Raw genomic sequence first — 27,783 nt, 5'->3', positions numbered from 1 at the left:
GCCCAAAAGTGGCCCCATTTGTACCATAGGTCCTAAATTGGACCCAACGCCACCAGACTCTTGACAAAGCTGCAAGGTAGCCTAAGTTATCAAGGCACAACAAGAAGCAATTTGCAAGTTCATCGTTCACTGCCTCAAAAGCTTTCTTCAGGATAGCCTCAATCCTTCTATCCTGAGCATCCTTCAGAGCCACACCTCCCTCTATTGGGATAGTGGTACATTTTGTGACAGAACATAGCAAGCCATCTACCATTGGGAAACACAACTTTCTGGCCTGCAAATCCAAGGAGTAGTAAAACTACTAAGACCCGTCCTACTTTAAAGCATGCTTCTAGCGCATTCTATTCCAGATCAATCAACTCCTGGATAGCTCCAAGAGGGGAAAGAAACAAGAAGCCTTGCACAGGATGCCCAAATAGGATCCTTCTTTAAGGAGTCAAGCCCAGCTACTCTGAAGGTCTTCAGGGTCTGAGATAGACTGGGTAACTCATCTCTCTGGAATGTAGAAGAGTTCTATATAGCTTCAAATCTGGAGGAAATCCCCTTCCTCACTGGGAGAGCCCTCACTGTCATCATGGCGTATCAACCTGCATTCCACATGTATTCGAGCTGTCAGACTGCACTGCACCTATGGCGCTTGACTGGGGAGACAGGCAGAAGAGCACTCAGAGTGCCTGGACCTACCTTAGTAGGAAACTGCCACTTCAGGAGACCGGCCCGTAGAAATGTCTGCAATCCCTCTGGAAGAATTCCACCCAAAAAAGGAGGCTGGGTCCATTCCAGGCCCCATAGGCCCAAACCTGTCATACTGCGAGCCAGTGTCCCCTGAAGTCTCGACCCACGGCCAGAGGAGGAGGACACCCCTGCAGTGTCTCTCTCCAGTCCCACTCCCCTCAGACCGAGGAGATGGACCATCGTCGGCAAAATCCGTGAGGGGAAAAATCTCCCTGAGCATCCAGACAGCGCTGACACAGGCTTAAGAAAGCTCCGGCTGAAGACTCTGATGTGGCAGGCAGCACAGATAGGTGCTTAGGTTTTTTTTGCCACAGGCGCCATGCTGTAAGCACACAGCCCGATGAAAGCTCGTGCCTAGCTTTCCTGCACATACAAACGGCCTAATATGGATAACAAAAAATGTGTGTCCAAGCCCATGCGGCTAGGCCAGTCGTTCCTACAGGATGCCCCAACTGGACGCCTAGAACGAACACCTAAACTGGGCGCACAAGATGTGTGTCCAGAAGGAAGAACGCCCAAATTTGACATGCACAGACAAGAATGGGCACAAACAGGGATGCGCAAGCACGGGACGATGATCCTGCAGGCCAAAAATGTGCACAAAAGTATTCCTGCAGCCTACTGCGTGCCAAAATGGGAGAAGCCTGGGAATGCCGGCCTAGACAAACGGCTCCTCAAACCCGACTGCTCTCCAACACTCTCTCCTCTCCGTATGACTTCGGAAGCTGGAAGGTCGACAATAAAGTCAGTGGAGATGTGTGTCCATGGCCTCGTGGGTATAGGAAGTGGTTTGCAACTGACCCCAGGGTTCTCCCTGTAGGATTCTTGTGCTGCACGCAAACAGGATCCAAACAAGATTATATGCCCCCTGCAGGTCCAATTGGAGAAGATTTGAGCTTCCTGCAGACGATCAAACAGTTCAGAAATAAGGGGTAGGGATACCGGTCCCTTAATGGTGATAGCGTTGAGACCCCGAAAGTCGATGCAGGGTCGTAAAGTCCCATCTTTCTCTTCCACAAAGAAAAATCCTGCCCCCCACAGGGGAGTGGATGGACGGATAAACCCCTTCTGCAAATTGTCCTGAATGTATTCAGACATCGCACCGTTGTTCTCCATACCTGATAAAGGGTAAACTCTACCCGCGGGGTGGAGTGGATCCTGGACTATTGAATAGAGCAGTCAAAGTCCGATGCGGATGGTAAGTATCCGCGGCCTTTTTGGAAAAGACGTTAGAGAATTGTGCATATTGTGAGGGTACTTTCCGTAGCTACAGAAGTACAGATGAAACTAGGGTCAGATGTTGGTCGTTGTATACAAGTCCCATGGCATCCAGATCCCCATTGAGTAAGTCTTAATGATGTCCAGTCGAATTGTGGGTTATGTCGTTGAAGCCAGGGAATCCCCAGAACAACTGGGTGGATGGCTTTGCTGAGGACGAAGAAGGTGATTAGTTCCGTGTGGTCAGGTGCAATGTGGCAGCTTATCGGTTCTGTGTGATGCGTTAGCCTCCCAGGTAAGGGTTCCCCGTGGATGGAGGAGATGATCAACGGTGTGGAGCAGGATGAGTGGGAATCTGGAGCTGGTCCACAAGTTCTTGTAAAATGAAATCTCCCCCCGCACCAGAGTCTATCAAAGCCAACGTGTTAAATTCATGTCCACCGATATTAAGGTGACTTGGACCGTGAGTGGGGAGATGGGGAGACAAGACCTAGAGTGACTCCCCCTGAGCACCCTAGGTTTTGGAGTTTCCCGGACGAATAGGGCATGAGGCAGTACGATGACCGGATCCCCCACAATACAGACACAGGCCTGCTTTCCGACGTCTCAGACGCTCTTCAGGTGTTAGGGGACCCCGACCTAATTGCATGGGTTCGGCCACGGGTCCCTCTGGAACGGAGGTTTCTCGTGATGCAGTGGGGGCAAAAGATGGAACATAAGGAATGGTCAGGCGTCTCCGTGATCCTAGCGTCTCCTGGGCTCTTTCCTGCAACCGCTGATCAATCCGGGTTGCTGTTTCGATTACCGCATTCAAGGAGGATGGAAGTTCACGAGCGGCTAGCTCGTCTTTGATTCTGGCAGATAATCCTTCCAAATAAATTGATAGTAGAACCGGTTCCTCCCAATGGAGTTCCATCGCTAAAGTCCGAAATTCGATATTGTAATCGGTGATGGATCGTCCTCCTTGTCGAAGATGTAACAGATCCGTACTGGCCGCAGCTTGCTTCCCAGGTTCCTCAAATGCAGTTCGAAACAATTCCAGAAACCATGGTAGATCCTTGTAATACTGGGTCCGAGTGCTGCCAGAGTTGGAGAGGCCCAGGTCAGAGAGCTTTTCCTTCAAGTAACGAGAGAATATAGGTAGTCTTTGTCTATATCATCCGGGAACAGAGTTTGTTGAAGGCGAAAATGCATGCTGCACTGATCCAGAAATCCTAGGCATAGGCGAGGATCCCCGCCATATCGAGGTGGCGTAGGTAAGGGAGAGGACCGGTGGATGGTTAGCATGAGTAACCGGCGGAGCTGGTACTGGCGGAGGAATGGGAGCCGGAGGATTAGCATGAGTGCGACCACAGCGTCAAGCCGAGCGTTGAGTCGTTCTATGGAGGCCGCCATGGATTCTAACATACTCTGTTGTTCCCATGATTCTCTGGGCTAACCAGGAACTGCTCTTAGGGCGGAAGCCTCAGCCGGGTCAATGGCCCCTGGCTTACTGTTCTTGACCTGGATTGGTGGACCCTTGGTCCGGCGAGGGAGTGACGGTCCCTCTCGTCGGTGGGCGAGGCTAATCCGAAGGTTGCTGGAGGTAATTGATGATAATCCGGATGCAGGCGCCTCCTGCGGGTCGTTTAATCCAGATAGCTGGCGCCTCCAGCAGGTCGTTGAAAAGCAGAAGATGAAACGGAGACAGTCCGGAAAGCTAGAACCAACGTATACCACCGCCGGGCAAGGATCAAGAGCCAGCGTCTTCCGCAACCAGTCCAGGGGTCGAGGAGCCAGAAGAATCACAGCCAGTCCCAGGGTCGAGCGCCAGAAAGAATCCAAAGCCAGTCCGAAGGTTGAGAGCCAGAAGAATCCAAAAGCCAGTCCGCGGGTCAGGAGCCAATCAGGAACGACAGCCAGTCCAGGGATCACAAACAGAGAAGCAATACAGGAACCAAAACAGGAACACCACTAGAGCCAAAGCCAGGGCAAGGTCTGAAGGCTCAGACCTTGCCTTAAGTAGTAGACAGACGCTGGAGACAAGCAGGAAGGAACCCCCTACTTCCTGTAGGGGTTCCTTTAAGGCCGGGCTCTTGCTGCCCGTGTGGCCTTAGAAATCTTCAGGGGGCGTGGCCTAGGCTGCTCTGCGGAGACGCCGTAGCCATCTTGCAGGGCAGGAGCCCTGCCGCCGACGCGGCTGTTGATGCCGGGCCCTTACATCCTGTGCCCGGCCCTGCCGTCCGGGTAAGTGGTCAGTCCCCGGTCGCAGTTTACCGTGGCCGGTGCTCATAACATACTCTGCCTCCTATCGAAACAAATGCCAAGATACTCCAGCGCCTGAGATGGCTATAATCTGCTCTTGGTCAAGTTCACCACCCAGCCTAATTCTTGCAGCAATGAGGCCACCTTGCGTGAAGCAAGGTGATTTTCTTCTACACTTTTGGCTCAAATCAACCAGTCATTCAGATACGGGTGAACCAGGATGCGTGCTTGCACAAGGACGCTGCTACCACATCTTGGAGGTGGTCCTGGGTCGCAGTGCAAGCCCAAAGAGCAAGGCCTAACATTGATAATGAAGCACGTGATAATGATGCTCAGAATGGCAAACTGAAGAAACCATTGGTGTTCTCGGCAAATGGGAATATGCAGATTCACCTCCGTCGGATCCAGAGAAGTGAGAAATTTCCCCTGATTGCACTGTCATTATTATGGAGCACAGAGTTTCCATATGAAAATGAGTCACCCTCAAATATCAATTGATTCCTTTGAGATCCAGGATGGGCCGAAAGGATCTCTCCTTTTTGGGTCCAACAAAATTAATGGAATAGCACCTGTATTTTCTTGCGATTCAGCAAAGGAATAACAGCCTTTAAAAGTCCAACAGTCCCTTTAAGGCAGTCTCCACTGCCACTTTCTTCTGAAGGGAGATGCAGGGAGAGACCATAAAGGCATCCGGAGGAATGCAAAGAAACTCCAAGCATAGCCTTCCCTTATCACTTCCAGGACCCATCAGTCCAACATGATCTGGACCCACCTGTGATAAAAATGAGATGTTGCCCATCTATCTCCTGCCCCAGTAGGTGAGTCCGCACACCTTCATTGTGAAGATGAGGGTGCTCTGTTCCTGGAGCCTGCATTATTCCGAGGCTTTCTGGGCTGAAAGGATTGAGACCTTACGAAAGATTGAGCCCTCCAAATAGTCATTCCCCTGTAGGTACAAAAATGCCTATATAGTCTCTAGCGCGGCCCCTTGTCCCAAAAGGATGTGATGCTGGCCTCTTATCCTCTGGCAAATGAGGGACCTGTGATTAACCCTATCTATTTGCCATTTTTTCCAACTCACTGCCAAATAAGAGAACCCTTAAAGGGTACCTTTGTGAGACTGGACTTAGAAATTGTGTCTGCTGACCAATTTTGTAGCCAGAGCAGACGCCTATCCGCTATCATGGAAGCCACCCCTCTGGCAAGAGTGCGAATAAGGTCACAGCCCGTATCAGCTAAGAAGGCAGTTCTCAGTTCCACCACCGCTCTGCTATTCAACCCTGATCCATCAGTCTCCTGAGAGAGACATAGACTAGCCTGTGCTACCAGAGAGCAATGAGAGGCAATTTGCAATTTATCACCATGGCCTTAAAGGCCTGCTTAAGGATAATTTCAGTTCTCCTATCAGGAGCATCCTTTAGAGCTGCCCCTCCTTAAGAACATAAGAAATTGCCATACTGGGTCAGACCAAGGGTCCATCACGTCCAGCATCCTGTTTCCAACAGTGGCCAATCCAGGCTACAAGTACTTGACAAATACCCAAACACTAAGTAGTTCCCATGCTACTGATGCCAGTAATTGCAGTGGCTATTCTCTAAGACTTTATTAATAGCAGTTAATGGACATCTCCTCCATGAACTTGTCCAAACCGTTTTAAACCCAGCTACTCTAACTGCACTAACCGCATCCTCTGGCAACGAATTCCAGGGCTTAATTGTGTGTTGAATGAAAAAGAAATTTCTCCGATTAGTTTTAAATGAGCTACTTGCTAACTTCATGGAGTGCCCCCTAGTTCTAATTATCCAAAAGAGTAAATAACCGATTCATATTTACCCCATTCTAGACCTCTCATGATTTTAAAGACATCTATTAATTATATCCCCCCTCAGCCGTCTCTTCTCCAAGCTGAACAGCCCTAAACTCTTTAGCCTTTCCTCAAAGGGGAGCTGTTCCATTCCCTTTATTATTTTGGTCGCCCTTCTCTGTACCTTCTCCATCACAACTATATCTTTTTTGAGATGCAGCGACCAGAATTGTACACCATGGAGTGATACAGAGGCATTATGACATTTTCCATTTTATTCTTCATTCCCTTCCACCTGAATGGTGGTCTGCTTGGTCACAAAACACACAAACACATCCACCTTTGGGAAACGCAACTGTTCCCTTGCTGCTGGATCTAAGGGGTACAGACCCACCAAAGCATGTACCCCTTTAAAGTTTGCTTCTGAAGCGCTCCAGTCAAAGTCAATAAACTCTTGAATTGCATCCAGGAGGGGAAAGAAACATGACACTTTGCGTACGGTGACCAATATGGGGTCCTTTTTTTGCACACCTGTAGAGTCACTCTCAGCCACACTAAATGTCTTCAGAGTGTGAGAGAACAGAGTCGGCAACTCATCTCTATGAAAGAAATGGAGTTCTAAATCTGGGGGAATTTCCCCTCTTCCAGAGGGGAGAAACCCAAATTGTTGTCAGAGTCCTATCCTTATCCACAATCTCCTGAACATCCTCAGGGACCACTACACTGTGGTACTTGCATGAGGTGGCAGACAACTAGGAACCCTAAGTTTGTGACCCCAATTTCAAAAGTATCGCTTCTCTGAAGGGCAATCCTGCAAAAAGGTCTGTACTCCCTGGAAAAATTTCATCCAGGAAAAGCAGGATGAGTCCATACCAGGCCCATAGGCCCCAATTCGACAATCTCTGACCGAGCATCCCCTGGAGACATCTCTGTCATAGGGTTAACTAAAGAAAGAGAAACCCTTATTGTGTCGCCTTCAGCTCCAATGCCCCCTGTTTGAGGGGATGGACCAGCATAAGCATAATCAGTCACAGGTAGTCCTGGGGGAATTCTGCACTACTGTGGAGCACAGAATTTGCACAGAATTCCCCCCCCCCCGCCGCGCAGAAAATGGCAGAGGAGACCTCAGCATGCCACGAAGAGAGTGTGCGAAGATGAAGGCCCTGGTGCGCCATTTACAGCGAAAATGAAGGCCCCCATGTGCCACAGGACACACTCCACTCACGGCTAAGATGAAGGCCCTGGCGCACCGTTCACGGCGAAGATGAAGGCCCCCGTGTGCCGCGGAGTGTGCTCCACTCACAGCAAAGATGAAGGCCCTGGTGCGAGTGAATGTGTGTGTGTGAGAAAGGAGAGGGGTGTGAGAAAGGGGAGGGGTTGTGAGAGAGGGTGAGAGAGAGTAGGGAGGGGAGGGTGAGAGAGCAGGAAAGGGGTATGAGAGAGGGGAGGGGAGGGTGAGCAGGGGGCTGTGAGAGAGAGCATGGGAGGTGAGAGACTGGGGGGGGGGTGCTTGAGTGTGGGTGCCAGAGAATGGAAACCTATATGAAGGAGTGTGTATGTGTGTGAGAGATTGGGAGCTCGTGTGTATGAAAAGGGATCGTGTGTATGTGAGGGTGCTAGCCTGTGTGAAGGGATTGTGTATGTGTGAGACAGAACCTGTGTGAAGAGGTGCATGAGAGAGTGTCATAGGTAGTCTGTGTGAGGATGTATGTGTGAGATAGAAAGAAAGCTTGTGTGGGTGTGTATGCAAGAGGGACCCTGTAGGAGGGGATGTGTGTGTGTGTGAGAGTGAAGGAGCCTGTATGAGGGTGTATGTATGCGTTCTAGAGAGAGGGAGCATGTGTGTGAGAGAAGGAGGGACAGAGGGATCCTCTGTGAGGGGCAGTACTGAGAATGGGGTCAAACTCTGGGACTGTGATAGAATGGAAGGGGTTGAGCCTAGAGGTGGAGGGGAAAGATACTGGCAGGTAGAGAAGTTGGGGCCTGAGAGAGCAAAGAGGCCAGGGGAATAGGGAGAGCGATTGGGACATTCTTCCAGTGAATTTCTAGGGAAATTCTGCTCAAAATATTTAAAATTCTGCATCTGTAAGTAATAACTTTTTTCTGTATTAATTTAAAATGTGATTACTTAAAGACCGTCATGTAAATTTGTGTTATTTTGACCAATATAAAGTCTGCAGAATTTTGCAGAATTTTACATTTTTGTGCACAGAATTTTAAATTTTTTTGCTCAGAATTCCCCCAGGAGTAGTCAGAGGCAAATCACCTCTAGCATCCCGGCAGCGCTGACACAGACTCACAGAATTACCTGGCTGTATTGCCCATATATGGCAAGCAGCACAGAATGCTAAGTTCTTAGACTTCTTTGTCACCGGCACTACACTGCCTCGTCTTTCTTATGCGCCGAAATAAGATACGTTCTCAAATACGTGCTTAAGGATGCCCATGTTCAGTATGTGCCCAAGCCAGTGCTCAGTACACGCTCCTGCGCACATCGATGTTACTGTACCACCGAGCAGTGGGAGGGCGCACACAGAAGCGCACGAAAACACTGCTGCAGCCTGTCACACAGCTCGACAAACTCAAGCATGGGAACGGGGCCTAGCTAAAGGCTGCTCAACTCGCCAAACCTGCGCAGCCTCCACACCTCACTACACTCCCCAGAGATGCGAGAGGGAGAAGAGAAAGATGCCAACCACTCATGCCGAGAACAGAAGACCTGGTCAGGTAGGATTAGGGGAAAATGAAACCTCCCCACTCTTTCTTCTTTTTCTCCTGAGAGCATGACCAAATCTCCAGCTAAGGTGGGAGAGGGCAAAAGCCATCACTGGTCGAGCATCCCTTGTCCAACCGCTTTGCTTTTTTCAAGTTCTCACCTAAAAGGCTGCTGGACTAAAGTGGCTCAACTGAGGTAGGAACCCACTGGTATCACCTCAGCAGACCAAGCAGAGCTATGGGAAATGCATGTCCAGGTTCTGCTGGAGATGGAGAATACTGGCAGGCTGATGTCGTGGCAGGGCTGTGTGCCCATGTTGTCAGCTTTTTCTCTGTCTCCATCTGCTGGTAGAAGTGAATAACCCACTTCTGGGGACTGGCCTGTCTAAATGCAGAGGAATTTGTGCATGTATTTGCTCAATTTAAGGAGCACAACTCTTAAAATTCACCTTTGATTTTAACTGTTTTTAATTATTTATTAACTTTTTCTGCTGATTCCAAATTATTTATTAAAATGTAAAACACAATCAAAAAAAAAATCATCCTTTACTATTATCTTGTTTCCTCTCCCAACCTCTGGGAGTACCGCTGATGAAGTAGGTATATTTCTTTCACATAATTTATCTGATAAGGAAGAGGGCATGAGATCGCTACCCTCTTGTGAAACAACTAGACTTGTCTTGCGAATTAACATTTATAAATGATATGGAAAAGGGAACATCAAATGAGATGATCAAATTTGCAAATGACACAAAATTATTCCAAATTGTTAATTCAAAAGCAGAATGTGAGGGACTGGAGGAGGACTTTGTAAGACTGGGAGATTGGGCATCCAAATTGCAGATGAAATTTAATGTGGATAAGTGCAAAGTAATGCATATAGGGAAAAATAATCCAAACTTTAGTTACACGATGTTAGATTCCATTTTAGGAGTCACCTCCCAGGAAAAGATCTAGGCATCATCATAAACAATGCATTGAAATCCTCGGCTCAGTGTGTGGTGGTCAAAAAAGCAAACAGAATGTTAGGAATTATTAGTAAAGACATAGAGAATAAAATTAAGAATATACTAATAACTTTGTATTGCTCTATGGTGCAACTGCCCCTAGAGTACTGTGTGCAATTCTGGTTGCTGCGTTTAAAAAAAAAAAAAAAAGATATAGTGGAATTAGAAAAGATACAGAGAAATGCGATCAAAATGATAAAGAGGATGAAACTGTTCTTCTATAAGGAAAGGCTTTAGAGATTAGGGCTCTTCAGCTTGTAGAAGAGATGGCTGAGGGTAGATATGATAGAGGTCCTTAAAATTATAAGTGGAGTGGAATGGGTAAATGAAAATTAGTTTACTGTTTCAAAAAATAAAGACTAGGGGATACTGCATGAAGTTACTAAGTAGTACATTTAAAGCAAATCGGAAAAAATATTTTTTTCTCACAACGCACAATTAAGCTCTACCATTATTAACCAGGTAGACTTGTTGAAAGCCACTACTTATTCCTAGGTGTAAGCAATATGGAATTTATCTATTATTTTGGATCCTAGATTGGCCATTGCTGGAAACAGGATACTGGAATTGATGGATCCTTGCTCTGATCCAGTATGGCAGTTCTTGAGTTATGAACGTCACAAAAAGTGGCCCATAACTTTCTGATCTATAAATAGTCTGCTTAATTAATATGCAAGATATGCCAAACTGCAGTTGAACAAAAATATAAATATTAGAGATGTGAATCGTGTGATCGATCGTCTTAAGGATCGATTTCGGCTGGGGGGGAGGGAATCGGATCGTCGCGGTTTTGTTTTTGTAAATATCGTGTAAATCGTAAATCGGGGAAGGGCGAGAAAACCGGCACACTAAAACATCCCTAAAACCCACCCCGACCCTTTAAAATAAATCCCCCACCCTCCCGAACCCCCCCAAAATGCCTTAAATTACCTGGGGTCCAGAGCGGGGGTCCCGGTGTGATCTTTTACTCTCGGGCCTGCGGTGCGTTGTAGAAATGGCGCCGGCGCTACCTTTGCCCTGTCATATGACAGGGCAAAGGTAGCGCCGGCGCCATTTTGTTTTTTTGTCCCCCGACGTCAGGAGCGTAGGAGATCGCTCCCGGACCCCCGCTGGACCCCCAGGGACTTTTGGCCAGCTTGGGGGGGCCTCCTGACCCCCACAAGACTTGCCAAAAGTCCAGCGGGGGTCCGGGAACGACCTCCTGCACTCGAATCGTGTTGCCGTACGGCCGACGCCATTTTGCACAAAATTTTGTACGGCAACACGATTCGAGTGCAGGAGGTCACTCCCAGACCCCCGCTGGACTTTTGCAAGTCTTGTGGGGGTCAGGAGGCCCCCCCAAGCTGGCCAAAAGTCCCTGGGGGTCCAGCGGGGGTCCGGGAGCGATCTCCTACCTCCTGACGTCGGGGGACAAAAAACAAAATGGCGCCGGCGCTACCTTTGCCCTGTCATATGACAGGGCAAAGGTAGCGCCGGCGCCATTTCTACAAAGCACCGCAGGCCCGAGAGTAAAAGATCACACCGGGACCCCCGCTCTGGACCCCAGGTAATTTAAGGCATTTTGGGGGGGTTCGGGAGGGTGGGGAATTTATTTTAAAGGGTCGGGGTGGGTTTTAGGGTTGTTTTAGTGTGCCGGTTTTTTCCGCCCTCCCCCTTCCCCTCCCCCTTTCCCCCGATTTACGATTTTTGACGATAAATCGGGGGAATTCCTATTGTATCGCGCTTCTAACGATTTTTGACGATTTAAAATATATCGGACGATATTTTAAATCGTCAAAAAATGATTCACATCCCTAATAAATGTATCTAACCCGATACATTTAACATGATATATTTTCTGCATTCTTTGGATTAGGAAATGACCTTTCCATGTTCTACCCTATTCTCTGGGACCAGTAACTAGTACAACTGTCAAATTCAAGCTGGGCAAGATGAGGATCATCCGCATAAATTCCTTTTTTTTTGTTTTTAATACTTTTAGTAGACTTCCAGCTGTAACATGTTCAAAATCCATTAATAGTCACATTCCTCTGTACAGAGTTGAGCTAAATCCAGGCATGCTCCCCCTTTAAGTGCATACCACTAAGATATTAGTAAAATATTAATGTACATTTAGTATTTTCTATCCTTTCATTAAAAATCTGTTAAAGACAGTACTATATAACTGCTAGAACAAAATGCTTTGAGGGTGAAGCTCAGTGGAGAAATCCAGCACGACTTGCTTAGTGAACAGTATATTTATTTAACAAAATAAACAATAGGATCCACGCATTCAAGCAGACATTTCTGGCTGAATGCCTTCTTCAGAACTGAGAAAGGCTTTTGGTATGAAAGGAAGGGTTTGTCTTGCCTTGTTAATTTTAGTATTCTGGAAAGAGCAACATATTTTATCTTCTTTACTACAACTATTTCTGGTGCTGCAGCCCTTGACTGTATTTTTGTGTGTGTATGTGATCCGCTGGGTATATTTGGTGCACTTTTAGTAGCCATATTGGTCCTGGAGAAATCTGAAAGCTTACTAAGCTGTGACTTCTTTTATTGGACCATCATAATTTTAAAAATGTTGAAATACAAGAGCTTTTGAAACCATGTGGGTTCCTTTTTTAGGTAAGAAGATTCCAGAAATAGACTAGGAAATGTACCTAAGACCTAGACTTATCAGTTTGCTATAAATTTTGCAAGAATAGTGCCCATGATAAAAAAAAAAAGGGGGGGGGGGGTGGGTTAGGGTAATTTTTGAGATACTGCAATGTGTGCTATTTTACCTCTTTAGTGCAATGCTTGCACTTGCAATATTTTCATATCAAGAGAGAGAGCCTCTTTATAAGGCTCTTATATAAATAAACTATTTAAACCACTGTAAGAGGGGCAACTAGTAACTCGGGGTGAGGTTTTGGTGGTGGCCTAGGTTTGAGGGACAGTTTTACATGCACAGTCAGAAGTACGACAGCACAGTACACATCAGTGAAGATTTGATGTGATCTGGAGTGATGAAAGGTACACAAGGTGGAGATTTGTACAATGTACTCTTGACCTAGCTTGATAGCAACTAGGTAGAGAGTGCATCAAACTAGGTTGAGAATACAATATACAAATCTCACCTTTGTGTACCTTTCATCAGTCCAGATCACATCAAATCTTCACTGATGTGTACTGTGCTGTTTGTACCTCTGACTGTGCATGTAAAACTGCCCCCCAAAACCTAGGCCACCACCAAAACCTCACCCCGAGTTACTAGATGCCCCTCTTACAGTGATATAAAAAGTTGACTAACTAGCCCAGAGGCACTCTCTTTCCCTCTCCTCCTAAATAGAATCACAAATCCTGTTTCAGGTATAATGCACAGCATAATGCAGGAAAAAAGGTGTAGTTAATTCTGGTATTAAAACCCAGGATAACGTGCGTTACGCTATTGCGCATAACGCTAAGCACCCCTCATTTTAATTTACTTCGCCCTAACTCTACCCAAACCCCTCCCTATTTGGGCAAAATTTTAAAATTTGCATACGCATCTCGCGATGCTTTATTTATCGTGTTATTGAGGGCATTAGAGCCCTAATGCGATTTGATAAATGACCCTGTAAGATTTTAGAAACAGTTTTTCATATTATAAAGTTGAGTTCAGCCATCTCTGCTGCTAATTAAAGAGAAGCCAATCCGGTACTCAAGGACCACAAACAGGCCTGGTTTTCAGGATATCCACAATGAATATTCATGAGATTGATTTGCACATGCTGCCTCCATTGTGTACAAATCTATCACATGAATATTCATAGCGGATATCCTGAAAACCAGGCCTGTCTGTGGCTCTCGAGGACTGGAATTGACCACCCCTGTATTATGCAGTGTTCCAAAGTGCATGTAGCAGTTCACAATATGCAATCTGTACCGATTCCAAAATATATTCTTACTCTGGCATTTTATTCTTGTCTTTAATTGTTTATGCTAATTTGGTTGTTTCAAGCATAATGTGTGAATTCTCGAAAATAATCTATTTTGGGTATTTAATATTTTTAGATTTCTTGAAGTTTGTCCTCCAATTTAAAAAAAAATGCAAGAAAAATCAATAAAACAAGCTTTAACATTGACAGTCATAGTCTCCTTTACATTGTGCTTTTACTGACTGGACACATCCTGACTGCATTAATTGGTCCAGATAGGACATTAATTGCTTATAAATGCCCCGAGTAGAGGGGATTGTCTATTATAATAATACTATTATGGTCTGTCTGGAAAATGCAAAAGGCTGCAATGCCAGCAATGACCAATGTCAGAATCAGCATTATAGTTTTATTTCATAGAAAGATGGCAGAAGACCAAAAGGGTACAGGGGAGGGTAGGGAAAAGGCCAAAGGGGCACAGAGGTGAGAAGGCAGAAGTCCAGAGGAGCATAAGAAATGGGGGAAGAAATATAGAGGTGCACAAGAGCAGGGAAGAAAAAAGACAGAGCCAGAAAGAAGAGAGAAAAAGGATTGAGAGACACAGGGAAGGAGCCTGGGGAACAGTCACAAGAAGCAGAGGACAGAGAGAAAGGGGGGAATGGAGGGGGAAAAGGACAGAGGGGAACATAAAGGTAGAGACAAACAGAGAAGAAAGAATCACAGGAAACAAAGGGGAGAAGGGCAAAAGGGCACAGGGAAAGAACAGAGTGAGGAGGGGCGAAAAAGGGGAAGATACCACTAAGAGAGTAAAGGGGATGGAGAAAGGACTACTGACAGCATTGGGGAGAGGATAAGGAACAACTAATGGGGTTGGGTACCACTCATGGGGAAAAGGAAGGAGATACCATTGATGCCATGAGGAAGGAAAGAAAGTACCACTGATGATGCATAGGAGGGAAGGTACCACCGAGGGGGGAGAGGGCAGGAGGAGAGGGGGAAGTACCCTGATAGGGCAAGAGGAAGGGAGTATCACTGATGGGGCAAGTGGGGAGAATAGAAGATACCACTGATTGGGGCAAGGGGCAGAGAAAACACACCACTTACAAGCCAAGAAAGGGAGAGGAGGGAAGAGGAAGGAACCACTAGTGTGACAAGGTAGATGGGAAGAAAGAATTGACAGAGCAAGGGGGGAGGCACCATTGACAAGATGAGGGGGAGAGGGTAAGGTACCACTGACAGAGTAAGGGGGAAAAAGGGGAGAAGCTATCACTGTGGGCTGAGGGGAGAGAGAAGGTACCATAGATAGGGTGAGTTGCGGGGGTGGTATTGAGGGAGAGGATGAGAGAGCAGTGATGGGGCAAAGGGGAGAGGGGAAGTACCACTGATAGGGTATGGGAGGAAGGCACCACAGATGGGGCAAAGGAAAAGGGGAGAGAAGGTACCACTGATGAGGTAAGGGGAAAGAAGGTAGGACCATCAAAGATGTGGATGAATATGATTGCCCAAGGCACCAGGTCTTGGGAGGCACCAATGTGTCTCATTGAGGGAAGGGACACCAGCACTGCAGGCTGATATAATAGAGGCAGGAGCTCTCCGGAGGTCCTACATGACTGCTGGTTTGCAGCCACATCATCTGAGGGAGACCTAGGCCAGCCTGGCTGAGTCATTCAAGGGAGCCCTGAACACCCAAAGCCAGCTGACCCCCAAAATTGTTCAGGGTGCTGCTTGGCCTGGCGACAAGCCTGAGGGAAGGGAAGGGAGGTAGTATCCCTGGCACTATGAGGCAGGGAAAGCTACTGACAAGGCAAGTGGGAGAAGATATTACCGATGGCATGAGAGGGGAGAGGAAGGCACCATTGATGGGTGAGATGGGAAGCTGGTGCTGATGGAGCTAGGAAGGACGATACCACTAACAGAATCAGGGATAGGAAGGAAATTACCACCGATGGGGCTGATTAGATTTTCATATTCCATAACTGAACAACTGACAAGGTCAGACTTTTGACAAAATCAGGATTTATTTATTTATTTATTTAACATTTTTATATACCGGGATTCATGCAAAATTTACATATCATCTCGGTTTACATTGAAACTGACAAACAGGCATGTAAGAAAGCCATTACATAGAACAGGGACAAAAAAAACTTGGAACAGAATGCCATTACATAGAACAGGGAATAAAACTTGGAACAGAATAAGAGGGGAAAAAACGCATATTTATATTATAAGGCGCATAATTATATTATAAGAGACATGGATGAGGACAGTATTTCTAAGAACATAAGAAATCGCCATGCTGGGTCAGACCCCAAGGGTCCATCAAGCCCAGCATCCTGTTTCCAACAGAGGCCAAACCAGGACACAAGAACCTGGCAAGTACCCAAACACCAAGAAGATCCCATGCTACTGATGCAATTAATAGCAGAAGCTATTCCCTAAGTCAACTTTATTAAGAGCAGTTAATGGACTTCTCCTCCAAGAACTTATCCAAACCTTTTTTGAACCCAGCTACACTAACTGCACTAACCATATCCTCTGGCAAAAAATTCAAGAGCTTAATTGTGCATTGAGTGAAAAAGAATTTTCTTCGATTAGTCTTAAACGTGCTACTTGCTAACTTCATGGCTTGCCCAATAGTACTTCTATTATCCGAAAGAGTAAATAACCCATTGACATCTACTTGTTCAAGACCGCTCATGATTTTAAAGACCTCTATCATATCCCTCCTCAGCCGTCACTTCTCCAAGCTGAACAGTCCTAACATCTTCAGCCTTTCCTCATCGGGGGGTTGTTCCATCCCCTTTATCATTTTGGTTGCCCTTCTTTGTACCTTTTCCATCGCAACTATCTTTTTTGAGATGCGGCGACCAGAATTGTAAACAGTATTCGAGGTGCGGTCTCACCATGGAGTGATACAGAGGCATTATGCCATTTTCTGTTTTGTTAACCATTCCCTTCCTAATAATTCCTAACATTCTGTTTGCTTTTTTGACTGCTGCAGCACACTGAGCCCACAATTTCAAAGTATTATCCACTATGATGCCTAGATCTTTTTCCTGAATGGTAGCTCCTAATATGGAACCTAACATCGTGTAACTACAACAAGGGTTATTTTTCCCTACATGCAACACCTTCCACTTGTCCACATTAAATTTCATCTGCCATTTGGATGCCCAATCTTTCAGTCTCACAAGGTCCTCCTATAATGTATCACAATCCGCTTTGATTTAACTACTCTGAATAATTTTGTATCACCTGCAAATTTGATAACCTCACTTGTCGTATTCCTTTCCAGATCATTTATAAATATATTGAAAAGCACCCGGTCCAAGTACAGATCCCTGAGACACTCCACTGTTTACCCTTTTCCACTGGGAAAAGTGACCATTTAATCCTACTCTCTGTTTCCTGTCTTTTAACCAGTTTGTAATCCACGAAAGGACATTGCCTCCTATCCCATGACTTTTTAGTTTTCTTAGAAGCCTCTCATGAGGGACTTTGTCAAATGCCTTCTGGAAATCCAAATACACTACATCTACCGGTTCACCTTTATCCACATGTTTGTTAACCCCTTCAAAAAAAATGAAGCAGATTTGTTAGGCAGGACTTTCATTGGGTAAATCCATGTTGATTGTGTTCCATTAAACCATGTCTTTCTGTATGCTTTATGATTTTGATCTTTAGAATAGTTTCCACTATGTTTCCTGGCACTGAGGTCAGGCTCACTGGTCTATAGTTTCCCGGTTCGCCCCTGGAGCCCTTTTAAATATTGGGGTTACATTGGCCACCCTCCAGTCTTCAAGTACAATGGATAATTTTAATGATAGGTTACACATTTTAACTAATAGATCAGAAATTTCATTTTTTAGTTCCTTCAGTACCCTAGGATGCATACCATCCAGTCCAGGTTATTTGCTACTCTTTAGTTTGTCAATCTGGCCTACTATATCTTCCAGGTTCACAGTGATTTGGTTCAATTCGTCTGACTCATCACCCTTGAAACCATCTCCAAAACTGGTATCTCCCCAACATCCTCATTAGTAAACACAGAAGCAAAGAATTCATTGTCTTTCTGAAATGGCCTTATCTTCCCCTCGTTCATCTAACGGTCCAACCTACTCCCTCACAGGTTTCTTGCTTCGAATATATTTTTAAAAGTTTTTATTATAAGTTTTTGCCTCTACAGCCAATTTCATTTCAAATTCTCTCTAGTTCAAGCCTGGTTTTATACATGGAGAGAACAATTTTGAATATTCCAAGTTATTTGCAATATTAAGTACATGCATTGTTTAAACCTCTCGACCTGAACACCTTATTAGTGTGGTTAAATGTTTAGGAGTTGTGAACTCTGTGCATACGTTTTAGCTGCTGTGCAGAGGGCTATTTTCAGACAGGCCAATTTTCCTGCACTATTTACCTGTCTATTTGGCTTTATGTAGCTTTTCCCAGCATGAGAAATTTTGATTCTGTTAACATTTTTGGTGAAGGAATAACTAGAAATCGTGTATGTAAAGAGTTGCAATATACCATTTTTACTACAAACGTTTTGTGGGCCTTTGCTAGCTGACAAAGTAATTTCTGTTTATTTGCTTAATATACTGCCTTACTAATATATAAATCAATGCAGTTCACTGACCTAAGCGTTCCCTCAAGTATCCTAAGTATTTGTAACAAAGCCGCTATTTTCATCCCCTTCTCCCCCCTTTAACCAACCCCGCCATACCAGTTTTTTCACCCTTCTAGTACATCTCACCACGCTTTCACTTCGCTTTCTCCCAAATGTGGTTTATACAAGTTTTTCTCCACACCGTTCAATGTAAGTCAAGACACTATCACTGCTTTCTCCCAAGTTATGTTTATCCAGGTTTCTCCACCTTGTTTCAATGTAAGACAAGACTATGTCATTGTTGTCGTTTGCTGGTTGTAATGTAAACCAAAGTGATAATTAATTCTGTTAATTGAACCTCGGTATATAAAAGTTATAAATAAATAAATAAATAAATAAATAATAGAAATGAATTCAACATATATTTAATATGTATAAAACAATGGACTGTATTTCAATGCAGGATAAGATCATTAAATTGCAGGGTGAAAGAACCAGAACGAGAGTGAAAGAACTAATATTGTAGAAATTTACCAAGGCATTTTTGTTAATATAATTTCTCTTGATTTTTTTTCTGCTTTGGGACTGGACTTACTCCACTCTGCCCTTACAAAGATGTGAGTTGGAGAACTTTTATTTCCAAAATGAGCAACTTGCTTGCTTAAAGGTAAATTTTAAAAGAGATGCATGCACCAAAAATGTAGACATAAGCATCTAGCACATGCATGTTATTTTATAAACTTCGCACATATGTGCGTAAGTACCGATGTGTGAGTATCTCACATCAAATAAAAAAAGGGGTGTTCAGGCCCTGATGGCTACTCAGCGGAATTCTACAAGCTGCTTGGGGACAAGATCCTGCATCCGCTGTGTGATACCTATGAGGCTTTAATTCAGGCGGGAAAATTCCCCCTCTCCCCCAACAAAGCCTTAACAGTTATACCAAAAGCAGGAAAGGATCTCTCCTCCCCCGCTGCTAATAGACCCATTTCTCTCTTAAACTTAGACACAAAGCTCTTAGCGAAGATCTTTGCTGACCGACTGGCTAGAGTCCTTCCTGGGTTAATCGGGCCTGACCAAGTAGGTTTTGTCACGGGGCGGCACTCAGTAGTCAATGTGCGAAGAGTAGTGGCTTCCATGGAAATAAGCAGATGGCGGAACATTCTTTCTCTGCTCCTAAGCCTAGACGCTGAGAAGGCTTTTGACAGAGTTAACTGGCTTTTTATGTTCGCAACAGTGCGCAAGATGGGAATTGGGTTTATTTTTCTAAAGGCGGTGCAAACACTGTATAAAAACTGGACTTCCTCCATTTTAGTCAATGGAACCACATCCAAAAGCTTCCTCTTAACTAGGGGCACTCGTCAGGGTTGCCCCCTTTCCACACTTCTTTTTTTAATCTCCTTGGAGTCTTTCGGGCCGATACAGAAAACTTTGCGGGAGAGCGGGCTCTCCTAGGCGCGCGATCCAGTAAATAAATTTCTCACAGGACAAGCAGGATGGTAGTCCTCTCATATGGGTGACATCATAGGATGGAGCCCAATCACGGAACACTTTTGACAAAGTTTCTAGAACTTTGACTGGCCCCTACTGGGCATGCCCAGCACGGCACTAACCCTGCAGCCAGCAGGGGTCCCTCTTCAGTCTTCTTTTTTCTGCGCAGCAGTAGCCACACGGTTTAGGAGCTTTGTAGAGATTCCTGACAGGAATTTTCCTCACAGAATTATTAAAACTTAAACTGCCCCACAGGGGTCCCTCCATTAACTTTTTTCAGGCCGCGGTACTCTGGTAAGTTTTTACCCGTTTTCTATCGATTACGTCGAGTTTGGCCCTTGCGGCCTACTGGCCGTCGACCATACCGCGGCTCGATTTGTCTATGGCCATGGCGTCGGGGTTCTGTTGGTGTCCGGACTGTACTTGTACCATGTCCATCACAGACCCCCATAAAGTCTGTGTATTGTGTCTTGGTCGAGAGCACGATGTTTTGACCTGCACCAAATGTGCCCTAATGACACCTAAAGGTCGCAAGGCCAGAATGGAGAAGAGGGGACTTCTCTTCCGTGCCCAAACCCCGACTCCGTCCATTGCATCAACGTCATCTGAACCGGCACCGTCAACATCGCGCCACCATTGGCCACCGGCCGGTGACCGACCAGTATCGATGACGTCTTGGCCTTCGACACCCACTACTCCCCCTCAGGATTGAGGGGACCGTAGGGAGAAACATCACCACCGGCACTGAAAGACTCGGACCATCGAGGGAGCGAAACCATCGACCTCGCCATCGTCTGAGCCACCGTCGAAGAAACCCCGTCCAGAAAAGGCACCGACCTTTTTGGTGACCGGGTCACCGAGGCAACCCTTGCCCGATAGGGCATCGGGAGCCGCGACTCCGCCTTTAACGGTGGTCCCTCTGGCAATGCCTCCGCCTCCTATTTCATTACCGGAACCGGGGCCGCTTGCTCCAGCTCTCCGGGAAGAACTGGACCGGCTGGTTCAGGAGGCCATCGATAAGGCGATGCATCAACTCCAGGTTCCGCTGGCACCGACACAGGTACCGATTCCGGAACCGGCCATCGACCCAATTCCAGCAGCCTTGGCGCCGCTGATATCGAGAATGGAAGTGCTGATGGCCGCTTTTCCACCGATGGATCCTGGTTCACCGATGGCTACGGTACCCTCCCCACTTACTATGTCATCGGGAGGAGAAACACCGTTTCGCATCCCTCCATCTGGAGTTGTGCCTCAGCCATCGAGACCGATTCGGCCCCCAACACCGGCTTCGTCGGTGCCGATACTTCCATCGGCGCCATCAAGCCATCCACAGATGCCCTCGATGCCTGTGTCGGGGCCTTCGATATCTTCATCGGTACCCCCGGTTATTCCTCCGATGCCTTCAGAGCCTAAACCGGGACCTTCAGGTATCCACTTACCCCGTCCCTTTCTCACTCCTAGAGACACAGGTGACGACCCGTATGATACCTGGACTGATGATACTTCACTGGACACTGATGATTTACCATCGCCTCCTTCACCTACTGAGAGTAGAAAGCATTCTCCCCCAGAGGACCTTTCTTTTATAAATTTCGTGAAGGAAATGTCTGAAATGGCTCCCTTCCAGTTACAGACTGAAAAGGAAAACAGACATTAGATGATGGAGTTGCTCCAATTCTTGGATGCGCCCAAGGAAATCACCTCCATCCCTATCCACCAAGCTCTTCTAGACCTCCTCCAGAAGAACTGGGAACATCCTGGTTCCATTGCACCAGTCCATAGGAAAGCTGACTCTACCTATTTAGTACAGTCCGCTCCAGGCTTTCAAAAGCCTCAGTTGGATCACCATTCTGTGGTGGTCGAATCTGCACAAAAGAAAGCCAAAAGGTCAAAACCTCATACGTCCTTTCCCCCGGGCAAGGAACAGAAGTTTTTGGATACCATTGGTCGCCGTGTCTTTCAAGGCTCAATGCTGATCCTCCGAATTGCTGTCTACCAGCTTTATATGACCCAATATAATAAAGTCATTTTTAAGCAGATACAAGATTTGACAGCCTCTATGTCTCAATCTCTTCCAGAACAACTGCACACCCTTAATACCAAGGGTTTGGAAGCAGGCAAACATGAGGTCCGCTCATGTTATGACATTTTTGACACCACAACCGGAGTATCCGCAGCTGCTATTTCAGCAAGGCGATGGGCTTGCCTCAAGTCCTCTGACCCTAGACCAGAAGTCCAAGATAGATTGTCTGACCTCCCCTGTATAGGAGACAATCTTTTTGGCGAGAAAATTCAAAAAACAGTGGCTGAGCTAAAAGACCATCAAGAGACTCTTAGACAGCTCTCTCTGATGCCTTCGGATTATTCTTCCAAACAGCCTTTCTGGACGTGTCCACCTATTCAAAAGCTATGGAGCCAGGTCCATCAGCTCATTCACGATATCACTGAGGTCCAAATCCCTTTGCGGTACAGCACATGCTCTTTGATGATATGAGAAGCATCAGGTTCCCCAACACTCACCTCCGATTATGGGTACTTAAAACCTTGCTTTTGGTTAAAAAAAATTATCCTTCGGCACTGGCTCTTGTCAGAAGCATCCACTCTCACACATTTGAAAATTGCTCTACTCAATCTGTGAACTATGGAATTCTACATTGAAAAAGTGGACCAAACAATTAAGCGCAAATCATTTTTGTTCACCTGGCAGGCATATTTACAAATACGCCCTCACAGAACTCGCAGCTTCTATCTGAACTCGCTGTCATGAAAAGAAGTTACAATTTATCTCGCCAAACAGTGTAAACCTGAAGTCCCTAGTAAGTGTACCAATAATATTTAAACCTTTGCTTGGGGCGAGGGGAGGGAGGGTAGGAAGGTTAGTTATTTGGTTAGTTATTAGGGGGACAGGGGAGTTGACCTGTATTTTCATCTTTTGTTGCCTTTGTCTGTGAAGTGGGCGCGCAGAGTAATCGCCCCTCCAAATCTCTTTCTGATTGTAACCGAGATGTTCTTGTGAAAAATTAATTTAAAAGTTTGAAACATAAAAAAAGGGATGTTTCCGGGGGAGGGGGGGGCCCAAGAGATATGTGTATATGTAGCAAAATGAATGCGGCACGTGACCGGTTCATTTCTGCATAAATGTACTTCTATTGATCAGGTATATGTCTGAATTAAACTATTTTTAGCCAGAGATGATGTGCTTGAGGGGTCTGGGTAAACTGAAGGGAGTGCAGGCTAAAAGTCCAGGGGGGGGGGGGGGGGCCCTTGATGACCTACATTTAGACTAGGCAAACTGGTCATTTCCTTCACATGCATTTGTTAGAGAATTTCCTCACTTGTGTTTGTAAATGCAGACAATGCCCAGCTGTTTGCGCAAATGCATAAAATTAGGAGCACACATAAAAGCACAAGGTCTATTTTGTAACATCTGCACGTACTTGCACACAGAATATAAGATTTCAGCATATGTAACCACGAGCCCACATACACGTATATATGGGCACGCTAGTTTTAAAGTTACCTTCTTATTCTTCAAGTAAGTGGAGCAATTCAAAACGTACAGGAAACATTTCTATTTCCAAAGGGGTGCAAAAGCTGAAGATGGGTGTGCCCTAGTTCCCAGAAACAATTCACATCTGTGAAAGGCCTGGGGCCTAGGGGGCGACCACAGGTTCGTTCATGGTTAATAGCTGTATTAGTCCTTGGAGAAATCTTGACTATAAATGCTGGAGAGCTTAGAACAATATCAAAGCGGTAGATAAAGGGCCAAAACAAAAATCAATATTTTAGCACCTGTCATATGTATATGACGAAATACTTCAACAGTAGAGAAGCACTTATACAAAAATAATATCTCCACAAATAGTCTATTTTGTTTGTATGTTTCATTTACCGTACACATATTTAAAATTATGCCAGTTTATGTACTTTTTTTGTATTTGTACAGACGTTTTTGTGCTTATGAGCAAAGGTGGAAAAGGCGCGCATTGCGTGTTTCACATGCTCCCGTTGCAAAATTGTCTTAGCCAAATTATACTGGCAATGGCTTCAAAACTTTTTTATTTTAACTCCATGCGGTCTGCACAGGAATTGTACTCTTACTTTGATCTTCATGGATTGTAAATTTGTGTGGTTATTAACATAGGGAAACAAGACCCGCGTCTCGCTGTTCGAATCCTCTCTCCCCCTCCCCCGTACATAACACACTGTACACAAATGTTTGGCGTTAAACACAAGGCTGCAGTTTATTAACCACCGAACCCGAGCTCTTAAACTTATACATACAATTCAATATACAATTCCCCCCTTCCCCCCCCCCTCCCTTTCGTCCCTTCTTCACTTACCACCGCGTCCCCGTGGTAAGACTCGTCTGAAGCTCCCCCCCCCCCCCGCTTACCCCGCCACGGTTCCAGCGAGGGTAAGTGTGCGGCCTGAGCATCGCCCCCCCCCCCTTGTACTTAGGCCTTCCCGTGTAGCAGCCCCAAACTACACGAGCATCCCCCCCCCCCCCCCAAATGTCCTTATCAAACCAAATACAACACATTTCAACTTAGAGCTCGGGTTTTCCGCTACTGCAACATAAAATTCCCCCCAACAATTCCATGCCCAGAGCCAATACATTCAAGGGAGGGAGGGAGGGAAACAGAAAACCTGCGCTCTGCTTTGCTGCTGGTTCCTGACTGCTGTTACTAGCTCCTGAGCCCGCCAAAACTCCTAACCAATGACAAGGCAGCAATTTGAAATTGTTGCCATTGTCATCCCCCTCAGCCCCCCTCCCCCTCCCCCTGCTATCCTACCCTCGCTCCCCGCAGCTTGTCCCTTGTTATCAGCGGTAGCACGAAACTAGTTCACGCTGCCTTCATTAACATAGGGAAACAAGACCCGCGTCTCGTTGTTCGAATCCTCTGCCCCCCCCCCCCCCCCCCCCCCCCGTATATAACACATTGTACACAAACTTTTGGCGTTAAACATAAGGCCGCAGTTTATTAACCACCGAACCCGAGCTCTTAAACTTATACATACAATTCAATATACAATTCCCCCCTTCCCCCCTCCCTTTCGTCCCTTCTTCACTTACCACCGCGTCCCCGTGGTAAGACTCGTCCGAAGCTCCCCCCCCCCCCCCCCCGCTTACCCCGCCACGGTTCCAGCGAGGGTAAGCGTGCGGCCTGAGCATCGGCCCCCCCCTTGCTCTTAGGCCTTCCCGTGTAGCAGCCCCAAACTACACGAGCATTCCCCCCCCCCCCCCCCAATGTCCTTATCAAACCAAATACAACACATTTCAACTTAGAGCTCGGGTTTTCTGCCACAAACAAAAGTAACGCAGTTACTTTTGTTCCCCCACTGCGGCCCTCTCTGCACACAACTGTTGCGCAAAACCTTCCTCCAAGGCATTATTAAACAAATCCATGCCAATATCTGAAAGGTGGATACCATCCCCTAAAAAGAAGCCCCCCAACACCTCCCATGACCATGTATGCCGTACCCAAAACCCACCCTGCTGAACCAACCATTTACCGATTTGTCGATTCAGCTTCTTGACTCCCCGAGACCATAAAAGTTCCGAACTGTGTTTGATCCGAACTATGATGTCCAACCATCCCACCCTGGTCTCTGGCATATCATTCAAAATAAGCGCTAAATCCTTGTGCATGAATGCCAACAACTTACGACACGACATCTTCCCGATGTCGTTACCTCCCAAATGAATAATCATCATTTTAGGGGCACCCCATAATTTTTTCCGCCGCTGGAGGAAGGCACTCAGCTCACCCCAACGCATACCCCCTTTCCCAAACCATTGCACAATCCAATGACTGTTGTTCAAACGTAAATTCTCTCCATAAGGCTTCTTCATGGCCCTCTTCTGTGCGCGATGAATGAATGAATGGCCCACGACCCAGGCACAATCACGTTTTAGCACAACCCTCGCATCTGTAAAACAAATAACTGCGTTAATCCTGGTCCTAATGCTCGCATCCCCCCCTCGCTTCACCTCATTACCGTACGTACGATCTGAAGGCCTGCGATTTCCATCTTCCTATTGCCTGAATCCGTGCTCCTGATAATCCCATTTCCGCCGCTGTGGTCGCCGCGCCAATGCGGAAAGAATCCGGCGAATAAAACTCCTTCTCCCAGCCAAGACCCTCTACCGCTAGCTGCAACACTCGCGTGAACTGAAACACTGTCAGTGGTGAGCCATCCTCGTGAATCAAAAATGATCTGCCTACTTGTGGCCGTACCCAAACCAACGCTGTTGTGACTCTCACCAGACACACTCTCTCGTCCCTCGCTATTACCAACGAAATCCAACTCCCTCTTCCTTTCTGATCCGTCTTGGATCAGTGGATACGCATAGCGACCCTATTGTCATACACCCACATATCCAGTGCACGTAATCCTTGTCCCCCCACCCCCTTTTTTGATCGTGCCACTAATTCCCCCACTCTCAAGGCCCCGAAAAAAGCAAGCGAAACTCCGCGTGGGAGTCCTGTAACCGCCCAATTTTTGAAAAATGCAAACCCCGCAAGCTGGCAACGCACCGACGCCCTGATGTAACCCACACCCTTAGCCCACAACACATATCTCACTATGTCCCCTTCACTCGCATTCCCCCCCCAACCATCCCCATGCCCTCAAAAAACGCGTCACCAATGCCCTGCCCGTCACATATGATCTCTACGTAGACTGTGCCATGTAGCGACGAATTAAATGCCATGTCTCTTCCGTCCAAGGTTCCACAGATGTTCCGTGAACGTCTCTCCTGTCGAATTCGCCTGAGGCGCCTCTGCCCAGAACACGTCCCACTTGAAACGAGAAAGGGCATCGGCAACCACATTTCTGCAACCTGCCACATGACTAGCCTTAACAGTTACATTCCACTTCAAACACAACATGATCAATTCTCGCAACAGTCCCGATACCATTAAGCATCTAGCCGATTGCCTGTTGACAACTTGCACTACACCCAAATTATCGCACCACCATAATACCTTCTTGTTCTGTAATTTGCTGCCCCAAATCGTTAATGCTACAACCATCGGGAAGAGCTCTAAGAATGTGATGTTCTTTGTTATTCCCTGTTCTTCCCAAAACGTTGGCCAGGGTTCGGCGCACCAGTTACCCTGAAAATACACCCCAAACCCGCTCGCGCCTGCTGCATCTGAGTACAACTCCAATGCTTCATGTGACGTCTCCTTCTCCTGCATAATACTCACTCCGTTAAAAGCTTCTAAAAAACCCTCCCAAATTCCCAATTCCTCTTTCACCGCTTTCGTAACTCTAATGAAATGGTGACCCGCCTTTACACCGACTGTTCTGGCTGAAAGTCGTCGTATAAATGCCCTACCCATGGGTATGACACGGCAGGCAAAATTAAGTGAACCGATCAAGGATTGCATCTGTTTAAACGTCACCTTGACCGCTCTGCGCACTAACTTCACTAACTCCTTCAGATGTTCCACTTTATCTAACGGTAACCTAGACACCATCGCCACCGAATCCAATTCAATACCCAAAAATGTAATCCGTGTGGCCGGTCCCTCCGTTTTATCCACTGCAATGGGAACACCTAACTACCTAGCAACCCGCAGGAAACCCTTCAACTGAGCTAAGTACACTCCCGACCCCGAAGGACCCACGAACAAAAAATCGTCTAAATAATGCAACATATCCGTACACTCGTTGTGTTGCGTCGTAGCCCAATGCACGAACGTGCTAAAAGCCTCAAAAAACGCACAAGAAATTGCACAACCCATGAGGAGACATCTGTCAACAAAATAACCTCCGTCAAAGTAAAAACCCAATAAAGGAAAACAACTGGGGTGAATCGGTATCAACCGAAAAGCCGATGTCCGCCTTGGCTAGCAATGCCCCACGCCCTGCCTCCCTCACTAAAGCAGTGGCCTTGTCAAAGGATGCATATTGTACTGAACAGTGATGCCTGGGAATAAAATCATTTACCGACCCTCCTTCCGGATATGATAGATTTAATATCAACCGGAATTTCCCAGGAGCCTTCTTGGGGATCACTGCCAAAGGAGACAAGTGCATCCTATGATAAGGTCGCTGCATAAAAGG

General features: G+C 46.4%; 1 protein-coding gene across 1 annotated transcript in view; it reads left to right on the top strand.

Annotated features, from left to right (window-relative positions):
- Positions 1-27,783, top strand: part of SGMS2 (sphingomyelin synthase 2) — a 281,894-nt gene that overhangs the window by 62,261 nt on the left and 191,850 nt on the right. The gene's annotated exons all lie outside the window — the stretch shown is intronic.

This window comes from Rhinatrema bivittatum, chromosome 1 (assembly GCF_901001135.1).
Source record: "Rhinatrema bivittatum chromosome 1, aRhiBiv1.1, whole genome shotgun sequence".
NCBI lineage: Eukaryota > Metazoa > Chordata > Amphibia > Gymnophiona > Rhinatrematidae > Rhinatrema > Rhinatrema bivittatum.
The sequence above is the reverse complement of the archived record's forward strand: the minus strand, read 5'-3'. Positions and strand labels throughout refer to the sequence as shown.